Here is a 7,979-nt window from a genome sequence, read left to right as displayed (position 1 = left end):
AACTGCCAAAACAAGGGAGCAGTTCACTGCTCAATACCTATAAGTGCATATCCAAGTAATAGCTAAGATTCATAATTGGAGCATCAAATCCCATATAGCATCCAAGGTCGTAATGGAAAAAGCCAAGTCTTAACGAAAAAAGCCAAGTCAATGTTCAACTGCTCAAGGGATATACTCAAAAGAATGTCGAGACGAGCTCAAACAACTACCATCCACAGCCAAAGCATAAAGCATTCACTAAGTCATCATAACCCGTATTGGGTAGCCTAAGCATAAACCATGCCATAGATGAAATGCCAGCTGCAAAAAAGTGATAGTCAAACATAAATCGAGCTCTAGTCTCAACTCAAAAGCATTTCGGAGCATAAACAAGACATGTGGCATAGTCCAAATACATCATGACATCATACCGAGTAGCCAGAGCACCCCGTGACCAATAGGCATAACCCAACTGTAGCATAAATAGCTTCAGCCCTGAAGTTTCTAGTAGCATATAACCTCTCTAAACTGAGCAAATCAGTGCTCAATCCAAGCTCAAATCCATAGGCAAACCATAGGCATACATTCCCATATGTATAGGCACCAACCGGGCATAATCGGACATCAAATGCCAAGACCTGTAGACATAAAATTGAAGTAACAGGTGGTTGCCCTATTTTGGACAGATTGTTCAAAATAGTCAATGGCTGAACTAAATCAGCTCCAAATGCATCTCACATAAGAGACATAACATTCACAAGTGATCCGGTATCAATAGACATCAATAGAAGCATCACATAAGCCATAGGCATACAAATACATGCTATCTCAGACCTAGAATCTGTTGTAGAATATTTTGTCATCAGAATTTGGCAAATCCGACATCACCATCGCATCTGAGCATGCCAAAACCCCAACTTAAACTCTTACCTTTCTTGAATCGGGTTCTGAATGCCCGAGATATGACAAAAAGAGTGATTTTTGGGCCAAATTTTAAAACAGACGCAAAAAAAACGTGAGCTGGCTGGGGGGGTCTGCTGTCCCACGTGTCAACAATGGGGCCCAAAGGGGGCACAAATGGGGGCCAAAGAAGGCCTACACCAAGCCTCAGCAATCCTTGATAGGCTGGAAGCAAGATCCAGGTGAAGGAAGCTCCAAGAGGTGTGAGCTATGGCTGCCCACAACTTGTGAAAACCTTGTTGAGCTGAAAACTGAGTGAGAATGAAGATCTCATACCTCGTATGGAAGGCCAGGATGAGCTCTTGAAGACCCGCTCTGATATTAGTTGAAGCGGATGCAATGGCACTGAAGAAGGAGAAGAGGAAGATGCGGGAGAGAAGAGCACACACAATGTAGGTGTTGTCCAACTGAACTGACAGCCTTATTGTACTATCATAATAAAGAATGGGCGGTCAGAGTATACACGGGTAGGCCTAGAGGCCTTTTACCCCAATAGGCTGGTGACTCCCCTCTTGCAGGTCTCTGGTTCGATGATAATGCCTTGGCTAATGATTCAATAATCTTGCAGACATATTCATTTAGGTTTACTTCATCTAGGGCCCTTGTTGTAATACTTTCAAGCATTGGCACTAGAATCCAATCCATGAGGGTATTGTATCGGTGACTTAAAAATAGGGCATGCACCATCCTGGCATGTAGCTCAATGGCAGGGTTAGAGATGTATGCTAGATTGATCCCTTCATTGGTGTGAACCTTTATCTTGAGCATCTTGAACATGCTATAAATGTCCCTCTTCGGTTTCTTCCCTTGTGTGTTAGCCAACGCTAACTCCTTCTCCACTATCTCCGGGCTAAGCACAACCTCCATCCTTTTAGGGAAGCCTTCCTTCCTGATAGTTTCCATGCCACTGTTCTTCCTTGCATCGAAGGTTCTCAGGAATTCCGTGCTCCTGTCATGGTTGATCTTCTATCCCATCTTCTCTACATATATGTGAAGATTGCGCTGGTCAATTATTTGTCTCACTATTCCTTCCTTGTTTACCAACTCTTCTAAATTGTCGACGTTGCAGTACTTTAACTGGTTGTAGACTTGTGTTTGTGTGGGTTTGAAGTTCAAGTCATGTTTTCTTTTCTATAGTACCCCGTCCCCTTTTTCTAGAATGATGAAAATCCTTCATAGGATTAGAGGATGAAGGGTTAAGGGCATTAAGCACATGCTTGATGTGCTTTACATCATCATGAGCCAATTGTAGAAGTTTGGGTTATACTTCAAGTGGGCATGATGGTCCATGTCATGATGTCTAATGCCTACGCATATAATGTATGTTAAGACATCAGTTAGGAAGTCTCCAAAGTTCATCATCCTGCTAGCAACGTGTAGTTCTTCCTCAGTCAGGAGTCGATCCAAATAGGGATGGGCCATGACATATTCCTCTAAAGGATGTTTGTGCGTCTCTGTTGGCATTGGTTATAATTTGGTAGCCCTCTTGTTCCCATTGGAGACACAAAGCATACCATTGCCACAGAAATGAAGAGTCAGAGTTAGTTAGCTTTGTCAGCTCTTCTAGCTCTTGGCTTGTTTTGTAGAGACTTTGCTCTTGCTATTTGATGTGATAAGCCATTGTTTGCGAGCTTGCACTTGAGAGATCTTGTTGGCAATCAATTCCTCGACTACCTTGAGAATCTTGATAAACATGAACTCATATTTCTCCCAAGTGCAGCAAGGAGCATACTTCCATTGCTAATGTCTTGTTGGAGGCCTAAGTCGTTCATAGCTCTTGGCTAGAGTGGTTAATGTGGTGTCCAATCATTTGATGTAGGTGATGAGGTCATCCCTTGTGTTTGTGGCAAGATCTGAGGCCAAGGCAAGGATAGATCTATGCTTATAGGAGGGTTTGAGGTCTATGAGAGGTTGGGGTTTGGCTGGACTGGATAACTTAGGAACTGATGCATGTGTCATGAATTGGTTAGTATAGAGTGTAGCACCCATTTGTGTGATGGGTTGGTCTTGGGTCTCAGATGATGCGCTGTTTTCCACTTATGGAGCCATTTTGGGACTTTGGGAGTGTTAGGTTGAGTTGGTCTATGGGTAGCTAGTTGTGGTCCTGTCTGATAGACTCGTTGAGATTGGATGGGTTTGGTGCTTTTTTGGATCAATTGGTTTCTCATTCCTTGCAGGCTTAGCATTTTGTTGAGAAGGGCTAGAGGGCCTAGATTGAGAGGCATGCATGCTGCTCATAGTGTCTTAGGCAACGAGATCTAGTTGTTGCCTTCATAGTAGCCTTGAGCACGAAATAGGTCTTTGGGAACCCATCGTGGCTTGACCACTTGTATGTTTTGGTAGCACCAGCTTTGGCTCCTAGGCCTAGGTTGTGATGTTTTGTGGTTATAAGTTCATGTGATTTTGCTTCTAGGTAGGTGCAGTTCATGTTTGGGCACCCATTTGAGCTATTGCTTAGTGGTCTTGGGTGTGGCTCTTTTAGGTGTGGTGGGTGGTTTTTCTTGGTAGGGTGGGACAAGTTACAACTCAACTCCTTAGACCTTGCACTTGGTTCCTCTATGGGTGGCACTACGGGCTGCGATGGAGCCACTACCCTTGCTAAAATCTATCACTATCTGAACATTTCCAATGGCAAGGTGAATGCACTGCGAGTCATACTTGACATTGTAGTGTGCTTGTTTTTTGAATGCACATCCTAGTAGCAATTCCTTACCAGTGGCCTTGGTGTTAGGCACCACATAGAAGATTGTATATAGGCTTTTAGACTCAATAGAGACTACTATTTTGCATTTTCCTAGCAATGAGTAGGATTGTCCCCCAAATGGGTTGAGTTTGGTGTTAGTAGGCTGCAGTTGGGGCTAACCAATGAGGGTCCAATGGTTGTGCATAAGGATATTACAGTCAACTACCTCGTCAATAAGCGCATCAAAGACATGTGTCTTCTTGGAAGTCTCATTGGTATGCGTAGGTAGGTAGGTTCTACCATTTTTCTCACTCTCAGTGTGATAGTGGCAACTCTCATGTTTACAGGGGGTTCTAGCATTGGAGGCTCGTGTAATGGATGCGTTGGGGGATAGCACTTCTTGAGGCAACTACCATTGAAAAATCCTATGCCCTCTCCTTCTAGATTCTTGAGCTCTATGTTGCCAATTTGACTAATGTTGCAGACCTTGAAAGGACCCAATCCTCTGAACTTCATCTTTTTCTTATGGCCCCTTACAGAGTATAGTAGCATTAGGTCACCGTGCTCAAAATCATGTTGTTTGACATGTTTGTCAAACTTGCGTCTTGTCTTTTTTCAGATTAGTGCATGGGTAGCTAGGAGTCGGGTCTCAAAAAGGCATTCTAGCTTTGCCAGGTGTTCTGTCCATGCCACCTTGCCCTCCCTTCTCTCTTGCACTACCACTCTTAACCTTGGAACAAAAAACTCCATTGGCAGGATCACTTCGGTCTCGTAGGTAAGCTTGAATGGTGTTTGCCCTACGGTCGTCTTATAGGCTATCATGTAGGCCCATAACACTGCCATGAGTTTATTGTTGAAGTCACACTGTGTGAGGCAGAGACTACCTTAGTCAGGATGCTCACTAGGATCTTGTTCGTGGATTCCACTTGACCGTTAGCTTGAGGATAGTATGGTGATGATTTTCTATGGATGTTCAAGAATGTGGATAGCACATGGGCAATCACTTCATTAATGAAGTGTGTGCCTTGATCATTAACTAGCTCAATGGGGCACCCAAATCGTGAGATAACTTGCTCCCAAAGGAACTTAGCCATGGTCCTAGTATCATTCTTCCTAGTGGCCCAAGCTACAATGATGTACTTGGCCTGTGAGTACTGCATTGTGGGCTGATTGGCCCAATAAAGTTGATTCCCCACTTTTCAAAGGGTTGTCATGCTATTATCGGGGTCAGCTCCATCTCATCCTTATGAATGGGTACTTTGGCCCTTTGATAATTGTCACAATGCTTCACAAACTTAACATCATTTTGGAATAAGGTGGGCCACCATAGCTGAGATTATACCACCTTACGTGATGTAATGTCTCCGCTGAAGTGTCCTCAATTCCATTATCTGCTTCAGCAACACCTCATGCATTTCATGCTCACACATGCATCTTTGCAATAACTCGTGTACTGTCCTAGTCTATAGTGTTGGCTAATTGATAGGGCTAAATCTTTAAGATAAGGCAATTTAGCCTCACCTTCTCTATAGGTCTCTCAAGAAATCCATGCTCTAGGACTTGGTCTATGTCATCTATGCAATACGGCATTAGATCGGCTTTGAAAGGTCTCTCTCATTGTATATGCTAAACAAGTGCGCAATCGGGCAAGTTGTCTATGATGCCCTATCCGACGGCTTCTCCTGTGGGTATGCAAGACATATGTTTGCCATGTAATGCTGCTTACTCTTGCGTACAACCACAAATAAGTCAAATTTTAGAAATATGAGACCACTGTCCCAATCTTCTATTACTCATGCATTTTCACATCCAGGGTTGGCTTTGCAAGATGTTGTTGGAGGGGTTTTTGTCGAAAGGTCGAATCCACCGAGGATCAGAAGTAGAAGGAAGTAGAGATAGGAGATGGAAGAGAAGATAGAGAATACCCAAGTGGTAAACACTACAAAGACAAATCACAATGAATTGAATCAATATGTATTGAAAGAACTTGGAATCTTTGCACTACTTAGAAGCAATCTCCAGGCATTAGATCTCCTGGAGCTTCTTCGTGTAGAACAAAACGTGCATAAAAATTACAACCCCTTCTCTACTACTCGGAACCCAAATCTGATGGCTCCGTTGGCTCCGAAAGGGGGGTAAAACCTCAGGACACTTGGTCACGGATCTCCCAGATTCACTCCTTCTTCTTCTTTCAGTTCAATCTGCAGTTTTCAGCCTGTTTACAACGATCGCGACGTGCACGATTTCGTCAATCTGTCCCTCTTGTGAAAATCCCCTAATTGACTGAAAAAGCAACTATCTTTTTGCATGTCATTCTAATCTAGAAGCTTTTTTAAAAAATTTGTTGGACTTTTATAATAAATAAGATAAAAAATAGGCTAAAATTATCCAAAAATCTAGTATTTTTGGATAATCCATGCAACTCACACTAGTACTAATGGCTCAGTCACATTGACTCTCTAGATCAATAAAGAAGCCGGATGATGATGCATTCCATACTTTTTCACACTATGTCCTCATAACATCACGACATACACCCCCTCTAAAGCTGCACATCCTCCGGTATGTGCCAAAATCCTAGCTGTCATTGGATTCTGAGTCCTCCTCATCCTCTGCAACCATATCCTTCCATAGCTTCCTGGCTAGCCCTTGTATCAGGACCACTATTTTCCTCCAATTCTAGCAACTCATAAGCAGTAGACTCTCACATTTTGAATAATTTGATTCTTTTTCCTACTACCGGAAGTTTGATGGCTGTCCCATCCAGCTCATTTAATGCATAAGTAGCATTATCAAACACCTGTCTTACCGCATAGGGTCCAAAATATCTTTTGGAAACTTTACGCATAGCACTATGCTGGTTATCTAAAGTGTTATCATAAACCAATACCCAATCCCCATCTTGTATGGTTCTTGGTCTCAGTCTATGTCTTTTGTCAAACCGTTTCTTGTTCTGTATCCTTGCTACCCTTAACTTTATAGTTGCTGCCTCTATGTCTTCTGACTTTCTTTCCAACTGTCTAATGCGTAAGGCCAAAAACTCCTCTCGATTCAACTCCTCCTCCCAAGGTAACACACTCCATGTGACTATCATCTCTTCTATCATCATGATAGGTTTTTGACCATACATCAATTCTGCAAGCATATATCCTGTAACAACACTATGAGTTGTTCTATCAGCCCATAAAGCATGAGGGAGCAATCATGGCCACTCTTTTACCTTCTCTCCACATGCTTTTGCCAATGCCTTCACAATAGGTGGGTGACCTCTTTCAGTTTTTCCATTTCCTTCAGGGTTATAGGCTGAAGTTAGAGCAAGCTTTATCCCCAACCGTGCAAAGAAATCATGAGCTTCATCTGCATCCAACTCACCCCTATTTGCTGTAATTTTCCCCACACAGTCATACCGACAAAAGATCTCTTCTAAGAGAAAAGTACACACAACATTTGTTGTCTTAGTATGTAAAGCTTTCCCTTCCACTTGATTAGTCAAGTCTTCATGAGCAAGCACAAGATACCTCATTTGCCAAAGACCTGCAGGCATTGTGACCAAATCCACCACCCACTTAAAATGAAGAGATAATGGATATGTGGGTTGCAATCCATCCCGATGTCTCACAGATGAATACATTTGACATGTCGTACATGTTTCCACAAAGTGAGCAACATCCTTATACATACCCTGCCACCAATATCTTTCTTTGATCTTTGTAAAAGTACCCCAAACACCTCTATGACCTTTCATGAAATTCTTGCATTACTTTTACTTGTGAAGCTCTGTTACCCAAAACTTGCAATGGCATACCCTGTTTCTTTTTAGCATGTTTCCATAAGTATCCATCTTTTAAAAAAAACCCATACACTTTCCTCTTGATTTTCTTAAACTCCTCATCTGACCATTCATCTCTCTTTGTTAATGTATTGAGATATTGACCAATTCTCAGCCACTCTCCTGCATATTTGTCTTCCAGAAACACTTCTGCATAAGATAGAAAACATATAAAGTGTCTTCTCTTTGTTGTCCAAGCTTCTGTTAATGCTGTAACAACACCTTGTATTGCTAAATTCACTCTTGCAACATCATTTTCAGCCATAAGAAAGTCATCTTCTTCCTCCTCATCCATCATCCCACCTTCATTCTCATAACGTGCTCGAGATAACATGTCTGCCACTGGGTTATCTCTTCCTGCAATATGCTGAAATTTAGGGTTCAAAGATTTGATGTATGCAATCCACTGGAGCATAGCGATGTCCGGAGTAGCACAACTAGTAATCATACCCAATACTGGCAAACAATCGGTCTCAATGACTATATGAGCACCCATAAAATATTCCTTATCACATTTAAGGGCTGTCA

Source organism: Lygodium microphyllum, chromosome 26 (genome assembly GCF_053477565.2).
Source record: "Lygodium microphyllum isolate KBCC chromosome 26, Lygodium_microphyllum_v1.1.10, whole genome shotgun sequence".
Classification (NCBI taxonomy): Eukaryota; Viridiplantae; Streptophyta; class Polypodiopsida; order Schizaeales; family Lygodiaceae; genus Lygodium; species Lygodium microphyllum.
The sequence above is the reverse complement of the archived record's forward strand: the minus strand, read 5'-3'. Positions refer to the sequence as shown.